The sequence below is a fragment of the Sycon ciliatum genome, chromosome 6 (genome assembly GCF_964019385.1).
Source record: "Sycon ciliatum chromosome 6, ocSycCili1.1, whole genome shotgun sequence".
Classification (NCBI taxonomy): Eukaryota; Metazoa; Porifera; class Calcarea; order Leucosolenida; family Sycettidae; genus Sycon; species Sycon ciliatum.
The window spans coordinates 30,562,190-30,575,808 of record NC_088648.1 but is presented as its reverse complement, the minus strand read 5'-3'; the positions used below and the strand labels follow the sequence as shown (position 1 = coordinate 30,575,808).

The following is a 13,619-nucleotide window of genomic DNA, read 5'->3' as shown; positions in this document are numbered from 1 at the left end:
TTTGATTATTGTGAATGGCGTGTAGTGCCATAGTACAGTTCCTTTTGCTACATAACGTTTGCACAAGTCACCTTTCAGCAATTGAACTAGGAAGATCTATGTCTCTGATCTTGTCATTTGGCCCGGCTGGTGCTGTGCACTAACAACCATTGTCAGGCACCCTCGAAAGACCAACAGCGATGAGTTCATGACCCAAGCATTATTTGGGCCGTTAAGTTGACTAAACGGGAGTGTAGCAAGCTTTGATCGGCGTGCTTGTGAAATGTTGTCCGAGCTGAATAAATTCTATCTCCTGCGGTTTAGTACAACAGTTTCACACCTAATACTGTAGATTCGACGTCTCCAAGAAAAACCTCCATGGAGACTGGAAACTATAGCAGATCATAAATGATGCAGCAGCTCAGCTGATTCCTCAGCTCGTGTCTAGGTTCATGTACTTTGGTAAACGTGTTGTGGCAGACTCCATGTGCAAAGCTGCATACTCTTGGGGTTATTGATTCTTGCTGATAATTCCATTAACGTCATTGCATCGATATGAACATCATAATAATTGAATGTTGGCAAGACCCAACAAGGTGTCCCTAATGACTTACATCAGATCTTCACAAAATGCACATACTGTAAGACATGATTAATTTTTATAATATACAATCATGTCTTACAGTATATATTATAATAACGAGGAAGCAAATCTAACGTTTTAACGGATGACATTTCTTCGTTATAATAGATCCGTTGAGGCCGTACTGCTTCATATATGCTGTGTGTGGATATGGCAGAATACTGCAAAATTGTTAACATATCTTCTCGTTAACCTATGAATTTTGGACAATCGTTAAATTTGCGACTCGTTATAACAGCATGTCTTACAGTACATCTTGAAAAGTCATATTTTGGTTTCACATACACGTCACATTTCTATCACAGAGATCAGTAGCCATGGGCCATTGGTGGCAATACTGGTAGGAGTCGCCCGAGGCTTAGCCAATAATTTCCGTTCTATACCCAATATACATACCCGAACTGGGCAAAAATCTATCCCATTCCTTGGTGCTGACCCCTTTGATGCGCCCCCGAATCCCTTAGCATTATTAGTACCTCCAATTCATTTCATCATCAGCTCACCGCATGCTCAGTACTGTGTTGTAAAGTATGCAAATTGTCGACGCTTTTAAATTGCAGCCTCCCCAGGGCAAAAACACATCTCGGCCACATTGAAATTTCAGCCTGTGCTGCTGATGCCTGTATACACTGTCACATTGAACCTTGCAAAACAAATTTTAGGCTACAAATGCCCAGTAAATAAAAGGGGAGAAGGCACTGAACGAAGTGTCAACTTACGAATACAACCTACGAATACAACCTCAGTGCAACAACATGCTCTTTCTCTTTCTGCTTGTGTAAGCAGAAAGAGCACGTTGTTGCACTGAGGTTGTATTCGTAGGTTGACAGTGCGTTCAGTGCCTTCTCACCTTTGGTTACGTAATCTTGTTACCTTTTGCGTTTCCTCTAGTAAATAAATGACAACCGCTCTATTCAGTTGCTATTCACTCCTGGCGCATGCGCTGGACGCAAAATTCTTTTATTGGTGATGTCGAAAAAGTATGCGGTTGTCAGTTGACAAACCCCCTTTTATTTACAATTCAGTTGCGTGATGTCCACCACTTTCCGAATTAAAATGCACAGGCCAATATTAGCCGAAAATAAAATATGCGCCGAATATGCAGTACCTTGCGCACTCTGTTAGAAGACATTAGGGCTACTGGTAATGAATGCTCAAGTAAAATGATGAAGTACAGTAATACAATACTATAGGGAGTTCATTTGGCATGAATGCACCAAGCCAACTCTCCTATACAAACAGTATAGTGTTGCTGCCAAAAAATATGATTAGCTAAAGTTGCCTTTTTGCATTATTATGGTTGAACTTTTTTGCCTGTAGCCTCGTTCCCATGCTGTGGATTTAATCACGAAATTTGTTAGCAAGACGAAGAGGTTTTATGTGAGCTTACTATTATTCTACCTGCACTTGCTTTTATCTTTTTTGTGCAGGACTCTGAGAAGCTGGAGGGACCCCACAAACCTCAAGCATTGAGGATACAACTTTTAACCAAGAACCAGGCAACATGATGTGCATGTATCACGTTCGCTGTGATTGCATCGTTTCAGGGTACACTGACAACATACTAGTACTAGTAACTAGTCCTTGATTAGCAGCAGTGGCCTGAATTATTGCCTGGCCGCTATTCATATAATCCTTTGGTGCTTACTCATCGCCTTGTTCTGTCTCTAAAATGGCGTATGGGTGTTCTGAGGCTTGTAATATTTGCTCAAGCCGCGCATTGGCATTGGTGCATGTCAGTAAATGCCAGCCACTGCTGCCTAGCTCAACATGTTTTGTATGATATAGAATGCGCTCTGTGTATCTACAATCGAGTGACCTGCTTGTGTGGGCTAACTGTAACTACACCAACAGTTGCACTAGTATGTGCACTGTGCTGGCACAGTGTATCATACTCAGTCTTGTCACTTCTTCTCCCACGTTTACTGTATTGTTTAATTCACTGTACACATCTTGCCCAGCTCCTCTAAGGCCACACAGAATTAGTTTGTTGTTTTGGGCCACTACACTCAGCTGGTGTAAGGTTGGTCTGCTTCTCTCTTCCTTCTCTTCGACGTGTCCAGCCAATCATTCATGTCAAGCTTTGCATAACTTAGATCACTGTATATACAGTCACCTGGCTGGAAACGTCCATGGCTGCAAAATCCCATCTTTCTTGAGGGATCCCATTTTATAGAGTGGACGACATTCACTTTCCTGATAGACTCACCTCAGATGTTGGTACACTGTATTGTACCCATCCCTGATTTGTACATGCACCACTTTTTTGGCAACTCCGAACAGTGAGAATGTCTGCTGTGGATAGTTCTCATGCTTTAAACTCATTCGTAAACAAGTACGGTATAATACTACCAAAATGTAGTTCATTACAAGTCGTCGATTATGATCCTTTGTTGAGACGAAAGCTTCGGGACCTGGGAGTACTTGTGACATACCCATATCATACTCTCTCAGGTTCTGAAGCTGTGTGCTGTGTGCCAGGGGTTATGGCGATCGAGTGCATGTATGTTCAGATAAGGGCTTGGGAAAACACTCATCTAAAACATACTCATTTCCTCATGCATACTTTCATTTCTCATTCTTTTTGGCACACACTCCAGCTCTTCGAAATTATCATGGGATGCATGTTGATGACAGCCTGCTGCCATGCAGCCTGAGCAGTTCGGACAATCAATCATTCGGATAATCAGCATTCTATATTACTACAGTTGTAGCAGCTGTATTTCATGTACAGTACTACAGTAGAGTCAGGTGCCGAAGAACGTGTTGCCCAAGAATGTCCAGCCTGAAATGCTAAGAACACCACCTTAAGTTTAAAGGAATGGCGGTGTTGGTTTTCCGGTAGCTTTCGGGATACATAATTATGATCCTAACATGATTGTTTCTAAGAACATGCTACAAGAGCGCAGCCGGATGGCTGAAAAATAAGAACACCCCAGGCTAACCTCTTGGACACAACGTTCTTGGACGCTCGACTCTACTGTAGTATGGAAGAACACTCTTCGGCAGGGATGTTACATGTTAGAAATCATGCGTACAAGATGCCTATTTAAGTCTGCTCTTCTTTTATGACAAGCTTTGGCATGCATACAGCTCTTAATAAATCCCAAAGGTGGAGTGCAATGACATGTTTAATAAGTCCCAAAGGTGGAGTGCAATGACATGCATTTGGAACCGTGATCACTAAAATCCTGCGCTTACCGGTAATTCTAAGATTTAGAACTATAAGTGATGTTGCACACCAAAGAACGTCGTTCCGAGGGCCTAGGCCGGGGGCGTTCTTGGAAGAACATCATGCTGGATTGTAGATAAACTATATAACCCGCATGTGTGTGATAACAAAAGCTGCGTTACAGTGCGGAGAAACTAGTATAACATACTAATATCACCAGTAGGTTTTCTAAACTTCTTGTTCTATACTGAGAATATTCCAGCGAGTGAATCCAGAGCAAGTGCTATGGAAATGGACTAGCGAGAGCTCACAATAGCCAGACAGACCCACGAGTCCTTTCTTGAACCGAACAATAATCATCTATGGCATTCAACATGCAGTTTGGGAAGCCATGCAGTCCTGGGACAAATATCCAAATGCATTCTTGTCTCCAGACCAAACAATGATTGTTATCATATTTGACAATTTCCAACTCTACGACCACCATGCCAGCTCAAGCAAAAAGAAGCAAAGGAAGACGGAGATTTCTACTTGTGCAGCCATTCAGGGAGGAGCACGAAGGCTGTTTCAACATTACATGATTCGACCCTGCCACGCACTTTCCAAAAGTGTACTTATCACACACCACGTGAACTCTTAGGCTGTTTGCAGTGCGATATACTTACATGTGCATGCCCTTGCCACACATTCACACTCCAGTACAGAACATAATTATGCAAATATGTAATGCACATAATGTAACATTCTACGCTTGAAAGCAGATCAGCATTCGAACTTTTTCATTGCCTTCAGGCTGCAACAGCATATTGCAAGAGGGCACAATGGTCCAACCCAACATCTTCCAGTGAACACCATCGGCCATGGCAGTACAGACCATCTGACATTCACTCACACCACCCACATAGAAGAGAAGCAATGTTGATACTTCATAGTTAACACGTTACAAATACTACTGAGGGTGCATATAGGCAGTACACCAGGTTCAGGATGCATTGATCCATTCTTGTGATTCAACTACCTTAGCTGCTCATTTGATCTATGGCTATGCATGCTGTCGTCAGTGAGCCACATCATTGCGAAAGACTGATGACGGAGAGATCATTGCGCGTGTGTAGTCACAATACTATCAGAGAAATACGTTTGGCAAATATAGGAATACTGTGGACAAAATTGTACACAATAACCTGCCTTGAAGCAAATCTCAGAAAGAAAGCGCTGTGCAGATGCATGTCAGCCGCTTCAAATTCAGTCACTTCGTGAGATCCAATATTCTTCCAACTGTACTGTTCAGCCTTCGGTGATCCACAGAGACAGACAAACAATCTGTTCTGTCCTTCCACATGAGAAACAGAGAGTGAACATGTTCCAGTTCATTCCAGTATGAAGGTGGCGGATACAGGCAATGAAAGTCATCGTTGGGCCAACATGACCAGCCTTCAGACATGAGTTCTCAGAGACCTTCGCTCATGATAATGGTATTCACCCTTGGCTACAATCCTGCAAAACACGTGAAAAGATTGCAGCAAAACAAACTGGATGTTATAAAGAAGCAATTTAGGAAAACTGAGCCTATCGTATTTGTAGTACAGTGAAGCTAAGATACAACACCCAGCAGGCAGGCAAACTTGCTAATATCCGATGAATTAGCATGCCTAGTCATGGCACACCGGGTACAAAATATGCAACCAGCATAACGTTTCCACCAGTATTGATAATCTATCGTAACGTTATTATCAAACTACATAACTGCTAAGAATGTGCAACTACTAACATAAGGTGCGATCGGCTTCTAAATCCAATGATTATGAGCAAGCGCGCATATATTTCTACATGTGCCATGTAGATAGAGTGTTTCATCAGGTTCAGTAGGCATGGATCCACAGTTCATTGTTCTGCTTCAACTACCGTAGCTGTGATGTACAAGTTTTGATCTCTGGCTACGCATGATGGTATTAATAAGCCCAATGGCCCACAAAAACCGAAGTGATGAAACTTTCTGCCATGGGCAGAGGGATCATCGAGTTGCCCACTCTTGGTTATGTACTCATGCCATTACCAACTATCAGTGCACAAGTACTGCTACGCCCTCACTATGATCCATTGCAACAATATCACCAGGCACATGCATGCTACTGCACCCATTAAACCAAGAGTCGCAAATAGGAAAATCTTTGCTGTGAACCACAGCTAGCTATAAGGTGCTTTGAGTCCATTTTTGCGGGAAAGTTGCACTGCATGATGCACAATACCACGTTGAGCGAAATTCTTTTTTTCACATAGCATGAAGTGTCTCTCGAGAAATGCAATGCACAATGCATAGCACATCGCAGAAAAATATTGTATTGCACCTGTAGTCTAAAACTGCTTGCCAGCCAGAGCTCTTGAGTCACATGCACCAGCATGCAGGAAGTGATGCCCATCACGTGTCACCCAACCTAGAAGTGAAGCTGGACTCAATTTCCCGTGATACGACCTGTGATGGAGCTGCAACAACCAGCGATGCAAGTTTGCAGTCCAATTATTTGAAACTGGCCCGCTATGTTGCTGAGAATGTACTCAAGGCAACATTTGAGAAATTACCTTTCGAAAAAATGTTCGGTACAAACATGGCCGGATATTGTTTAAACTTTACGGTACTGTGTGAAGAAAACAACTATTTTATTGCATAGACTATTAAAAGGAGCTATCCAGCATTATCCATAATTTTCACGAAATGAAAGAAGGACCCTCCTCCACCCCCCACCCCCCCCCCGATTGATGTCTGTAATATCAATATTTTTTCGAAACGAAACTCCCCTTGACCCACCCACAAACGAAACTTTTTCTCTTCGTGTAAAAGATCGACAATTATGGACCCGGCATTATCGATAATTTTCACGAAATGAAAAGTTTAGTTATGAGTAACTTGTGACCGTCCCCCACCCCCACCTACTCACCCCTCAACGAAAAATAGCTGGAATGGACTAGTGTTTCAGCTATCAATATTTTTCATTACGAAACCCTTCTTGACCCACCCGCCCATGAACGATTTTTTTTCTCGTTTCAAAGATACTCAATCTGTTAAAGATAGATACTTATGGACGGCCCCTAACGTACCAGATTAAAAATGAATGGACCGTAGAAGATTGTTTGTGATATCACACGATCAGAACAGGTGACAACCAACACTACATGGCTGTATACTTGATGTGCTGCATTTACTGGGTGCAACGCAGGGAGTTGTAGCATCTAGGTAGACGGCACAGGCGACTGTAAAGCTAAATGACATGGGGTTCGACCCAGGGGTTCCTGTTTCAGCCACCCTTGGGGCACCATTGGGCAGATCTATACACGCTCGTACATGGTATTGCTAACCTGGGCCGTTCTCAGGGTCAGTAGGTCAAGGCCGTGATCGCGGGTTGCACAGATCACGGAGAACCTCCAAATCCTGACCCAAAGTTCTATAAAGTATTGTGTAGTCTCCCTACAGTGTAGGTGCTATGACTCCCTGGTGCGATGTACCTGCTGGTAAATAGACAAATTGCAACCAGGCCATAATTCGGATAGAGCAGACGATCCTGTCCTGGACTCTGTTCCACATTCAAAGTATCTAGACTCATTATAGTGAGGGAGGAATATTGTGGTACTGACTCCGATTTTCATGCGCTAAGAAATTATCAAGTATATGTAACTGTAAGTGATAATCACTCAAAGTACGAAGCTAACAGTAATATTCACTGGTTAGAGGGAAAGGCACAAACGGGAAAGGTCTGAAGAAAAAATTGACTGTCACCACCAGGATTCGAACCAGGGACCTTCGCTTGAGGCCAGCGATGCTCTAATCACTGAGCTAAGGTGTAGCCGTCATCCCAGCCGAGATCGTTCAACATTTTCTTCAGACTTCGTAACGCACACTAACAACATCAGCTAATGGTATATGTACTCTTTTTCGATAGTACATGCAAGCTCTACCTTGTGATGTTGAGCTCTCTTCGTTTGGTGGGGGTACTCCGATCGTCTAATGTGAACCACAGTCCACCTACAATTCTACATTTGCAACGTTGTCCAATGTGCATTGGCACGCATTGTACATAACTGTTACAGCAGAGTGTAGATTGTCCGCACCCCTCGGGCGCACGCTTTCTCCAGGGGGTTCGGATGGGGAAAAATTCGGATAACGGAGCAGTCACACATCCATCTAAGACTTGCACATTCCTTCACGTTTCCATCAGTTCTCACATTCTCTTCACAGGAACTAGACACACTCTAGCTCCTCAATCTGAAAACTGGCATTTCGAATAAGTGATTGTTCGGAATATCGGCATTCTACTGTACCGTAGTCGCGGATAAAAGCCGGGCTTATAATATAAGCACATAAGCCGCTTTCTCCATCAGGTTTTAATGCAAACCATGCTTATTATGCACCACTGATATTTTTGCCAGACTTGTATGCCAGACTTCTACTTGCGACACGCGTAGATCTACCACTGACTACCGGTATGGCGGCAGTTTTACTATGCACCATACATAGCGCATGCACTCTTGACCCACCTGATCCGCGCTTGCATAGAGCAAGGCTTCTACGCGCGACGGGCTTATATGCATTCGACCCGTTTGATTTTCAGGCTTCTATCTGCGATGTGCTTGTATGCAAACCCGGCTTTTATCCGCGACTTTACGGTATTCATATTCACGCTCTGGAACAGGAGATCCTAGTTCGACTCAGACTGCCCTTTCCATAATACGTTTCCCATGTACTCGCAGTTCTTTTATCGGAACATCTTTTCTTCCCAACCTCAAATCCTGTGCAACACCGGTTGGCTTTCCTCAGTTTCCTGAATGGTGTTACCTCTCAATAGAAGCATGAGTGGCCATTTAATATACCGGTATAATAAAACATGTCCATAATTATCGGAGAAAGGATCGGATGTGGCTAAATAATTTGAAACTGTCCACCTCTCCTCAATGCGCTCTTGGCCCACATTTACCACACCATAGCGAGGAAGTTTGTTCTTGGATAGATGCTCTACATCCTCCAGACATCTATCCAAGAACAAACTTCCTCGCTATGGTGTGGTGAATGTGAGCCAAGAGTGCAGTGGTGGACAGTTGCAAATAATTTGACTACAATGTGCTAAGCAGAACAGAGGCACTAGCACCTGGGTGGAAACTATTCTGAATTTTGAATGCCAGGGAAGGCTGAAGGATACCCATGAAACCACTGCCAAAGCAAACACAAATTTGAAAAGCATGCATGGTGGCGGTGGGAAAAAGGAGCCAAGGAAAGTGTGTACAGTCATATTTTTGTTGAAAGGATGAGAATTCAAAGAAAGCTGGCTGCTTCCTCTATTTCCATGATCGGCCAGTGCCTGCAGCACGAACAGTACATTGTATTACATGTATGTGCATAGACAGACAAATAAACACTAACCTGAGCATGGGTACCGCTTATATTCGTGGTCAGGAAAGTGAAAGTACGAACGAAGGAGAAGAAGATTGTTGACCATGGCGAACAACTGCATATCCAGAGGGCACACGGCTTGCCAGAATGGGTCGGCTACATCTTCGCTAATTTTCTGTCCTAACAACATTCAGCTTCGAGGTCAAGGACGACGGCATTTTTGGAAAGAAATTTCGAATTTTGGAGAAGAAGCTTGCTTTCGGAAAAATGTTCCTTTCACGCAAGGCAGCATGCCAGGTCAGGCGTGTGAACCAGGTGAACTGTGTCGGCAGATCCACGTTTACGTTCCAGGCCGACAGTTTTTTGACCAAGCCGTGAATCGCCCTCGCTCTGACTCTCCCGGCTACGAAGGAGTAATTTTACAACTCTTCAGGCCAGCTACAGGTCTCTGATGCACAGCTGCAAGTGACGGATATCGGTCATTTGCAGCCACTACTAAGAGCCTCCTGGTCGTTGCAATCTGATACATAATATACCTCCAGTGTCGGCAGATCCACGTTTGTAGGCTGCAGACCCGGCAGACGTTTTGATCATCCCGGCCTGGTGGTGAGATTTTGGTTGGACCCGGGAGTACTAAAAAGCTGCTCGCATCCCAGGGTGCTCAGTTTCGCTCTACCCGCGCGAGTAGGGGTCCAGGTAACGGGCTCTCTTTCGCGGCCTGCGGAGCATAATATACCTCAACATCGACACATGTACACCAGACCTCATCACGCACTGAAACACCACCGGCTGCACCAACCAGATCAACATTGGCTACAACTAGTACAAGTGAAAATACGGGAAGCAGTTCGGATGGCTGGGCCGAAGTTGTACGGCGTCGGGTCACGTCCCGGTACGTGAAGCCTGTGGCCCCAGCTAACCCCAACATCCTTACAGGCGTAGAAAAAGTCGCGAAATCTGTGTTCTACGTGGGCAATGTCCACATGGAGTGTAGCGCTAACGCAATTACTGACTGGTGCAAGGACCGTGAGGTTGAGGTGCTCAATTGCAGTATTAGCGAATCCCGGACCTTTGGCACAGCATATGCACGACTGACTGTCCTAGCGACGGATGAAGGCAAAATACTCAGTGCAGGATTTTGGCCGGCAACAATTAGCCACACCGTCCGTAAGTGGCGCTTTGCCGACGGTACCAATGTGACTGAACGTGGTGGTGATAGTTCCTCGTCATAATCATGTTGTCTATGTCTTCCCTCAACTTGCATGCTACCCCATTCTACCCCAGATCAGAATCCGACCTAACGCTGATAACCATGAATTGTCGGTCTCTCGTCAATAAATTAGCTGAACTTTCGATTGTTCTGGAGAGCACTAAGCCAAGTATTGTTTGCCTCACGGAGACCTGGCTGTGCCCATCTGTTTCCGTGCATGTACCGGGCTATTCCTGTTTCAGAAGAGACAGACCAGCACACGAGAACAGAAATGCACACTCTTTCACTAGAGGATATGGTGGTGTCGCGGTGCTTGTCCGGACTGATGCTTTTCAACATATTCTCCACAGGCCCGACCTGCAGCGTCAGGGCTGTGAATCTACCTGGGTGGAAGTTAAGTCTCAATGCACCCCTAACCCTATTCTTGTATGTTGCATGTATCGACCCCCTTCCCAAACGGCGGTACAATTGTCCTTCTTCTCGGATATGCTGGTCGATGCTATACAGTCCTCTTGCTATGACGAGTGTGACTTCTTCCTGACGGGGGATTTTAATGCCAAACATAATGATTGGTGCTCTTCTGACTCCACCTCTACAGCCGGTACCAACCTACAGACAGTTTTTTCAATGCTTGGGCTCCAACAACTAGTGAGTTTCCCAACATACACTTCATCAGCGGGTGCCAACTCATGTCTTGACTTGTTGGTAACCAACAAACCCCAACATGTCCTCTCAGTCGACCACGCAGCTCCTCTTGGCACATCTGATCATCTGCAGGTTGTTTGTACGCTCAACTATGCATCGTGCTCGACACCACAAGCGACTGCTAAATCGTCCCTCCATCCCCAGGCTCAGTACAGGTATAAACAAGTGCCTACCCATGTCTGGCAGGTTGTGAATGAAGACTTGTCTAGGTTGGACTGGTCATTACTTCATCGGCATTCTGATGTTGATGATGCCATTGTCCTGTTTGATGCTTTACTACAGTCAGCATTCCGTCGTCATCTGTTGCCTTACAAAGTTATTCCGCGGACAGGAGACTACATTAGGCCTCGTCCTACTATGCGGGATGCATCCCGACCCTGGATCACTCCGGACCTCAAGTGTGCTGTGAAACTGAAGCGAGATTTGTATAGCATTTATAGGAAGTATCCAACCAGTGAAAACTTCATTGCCTTTAAGCGCAAGCGTAACGAAGTGAAATGTTTGTCACGTACCCTCCATCGTCAGTATGTACAGTCGGTTCATGCCACCCTGTCTTCCCATGATCGCCCTAGTCTCCATCAATTTCTCCGCCATCTCCGTAAGAACTGTAGTCGGGAGCCGATCCGATCAATGACAGCTTCAGACGGCACGGTAGCAACAGATCCCGCAGACATAGCAGACATATTGAACACGCAGTTTACGTCGTTTGGACTTCCTGACGACCCTACGTGGCCTATACCACCACTCACCCCTTCACCCTCAATACCTGCGTCCCTCCTATCATTGTCGACTGGTACAGCCCAAGTGAGGAAATATCTCCGTAATCTGAAAACTGGCAAGTCCCCTGGTCAAGACGGAATTACCAACGAAGTTTGGAGAGCTCTTGCTCCGTCTGTTGCCTATCCTGTGTCAATTATCTTGAATATGTCATTTCGTGAAGGGAAATTCCCAGCCATGTGGAAAACTGCGGTAGTCGTGGCCACCTACAAAAATAGAGGACCACGCACCACCCCCAGCAACTATCGCCCTATCTCATTGCTCTCTACTTTATCAAAAGTGTGCGAACGTGTTGTATATGACATCATTTATGATCATGTTCGCATTTCACTTTCGCCAGCACAGTCGGGCTTTTGTCGGGGTGACTCCACCAGGTACCAGGTTACCCGCCTCGTGCAAGACATCCACACCGCCCGGAACGCCCATAACCATGTTGGTTTAGTTTTCTTCGATCTCGCAAAGGCCTTCGACACTGTTTGGCACAGGGGTCTCTTAGCTAAGCTGCGAACAGTATATCGCATTGATGGCAAGGCTATCGGCTGGCTCTCATCGTATCTCTCTAACCGACATCAGCTTGTACGCCTCTCAACTGTGTTATCGGAGCCTTTACCCGTTACTTCTGGAGTCCCCCAGGGTTCAATACTTGGGCCACTGCTATTTCTCCTGTATATTAATGACCTCCCCGATACTGCCCCTGGTGTCAGCCTTTTCGCTGATGACACAGCTCTGCTTTGCTCCAATGCTTGCCCTATACGCCTGCACAAAGCCATGCAAGATAGCATTGGGAAAGTTATAACCTGGATGCATGATTGGAAGTTGCAGCCAAACGTTGATAAAACGGCAGCTATGTACATTTCCCCCTCTCCCCCTTCCCTGCCACTTTGTTTTCCTTCTTCAAGTGTTGCTATTCGCATTGTTGAAGAGCATAAGCATCTTGGCGTTATTATTGACTCTAAATTGTCGTGGTCACCCCATGTGCAGTATGTCTGCAAGCGCACAAGCTCCATCCTTGGGGCTCTTCAAGCCCACTGTAGACATCTTCCTCTTTCTTGCAAACGCTTGTTTTATCGTTGCTATATATTGCCCTTACTTGACTACTGTGATACTGCTTGGTGTGGCATAACTACTACTGTATTGAACAAGCTAGAAACCCATAACCGCATGCTCCTTAAAATCTTATTTAGCAAAGATCGTCGCTTTCCCTCCGCTAGTCTTTACGAAATTGCCAAGATCAGTCCCCTTTCCACTCGACATAAGTACCACCTCTGTGTTCTCATACATAAAATATTACTAAATAAAATACCCTTGCATATGCAGGCTTATAATTGGCTCTCCGAAACACGGAACACCCGGAACTCACTCAGTCTCCCACGCGCTGCCTCCACCCTATTCACTAGATCCCCGATCTTTGCTGGCTATGTGTTTTGGGCAACATTACCAACGCAGGCCAAGACCAGCACGTCGATGGATAATTTTGTTGCTAAAATCTCTGCTCAATTATAGGTTTCATGTATATCCTGCTGGTTTGTCTCCTCCTTTGCCTTCTTTGCCTCTTATTTGTATTCTTTTATCTGTTTTACTGCTGTGGTTGGCTTTCACCCTTGTCTCAGTTTTATTGGCCGTCATCATGATGTGCCATGAGATAATGATATAAATACAAATAAATACAAAAATACAAATACGTACACACATGTGCCGAGTGCATCACCCAGAACGCATGCTAGAAGCCAATAAGGCCGCACAGGTGGTGTTA

General features: G+C 45.0%; 1 long non-coding RNA gene across 1 annotated transcript; it reads right to left on the bottom strand.

The window, feature by feature from the left end:
- Nucleotides 1-4,707: 4,707 nt before the first annotated feature.
- LOC135818942 (uncharacterized) lies at nt 4,708-9,678 on the bottom strand. Its single transcript, XR_010553832.1, has 2 exons — nt 9,205-9,678; nt 4,708-5,291 (listed from the first exon to the last, which is right to left on the bottom strand). It is a non-coding gene; the product is annotated as an uncharacterized LOC135818942 (long non-coding RNA).
- Nucleotides 9,679-13,619: the final 3,941 nt, after the last annotated feature.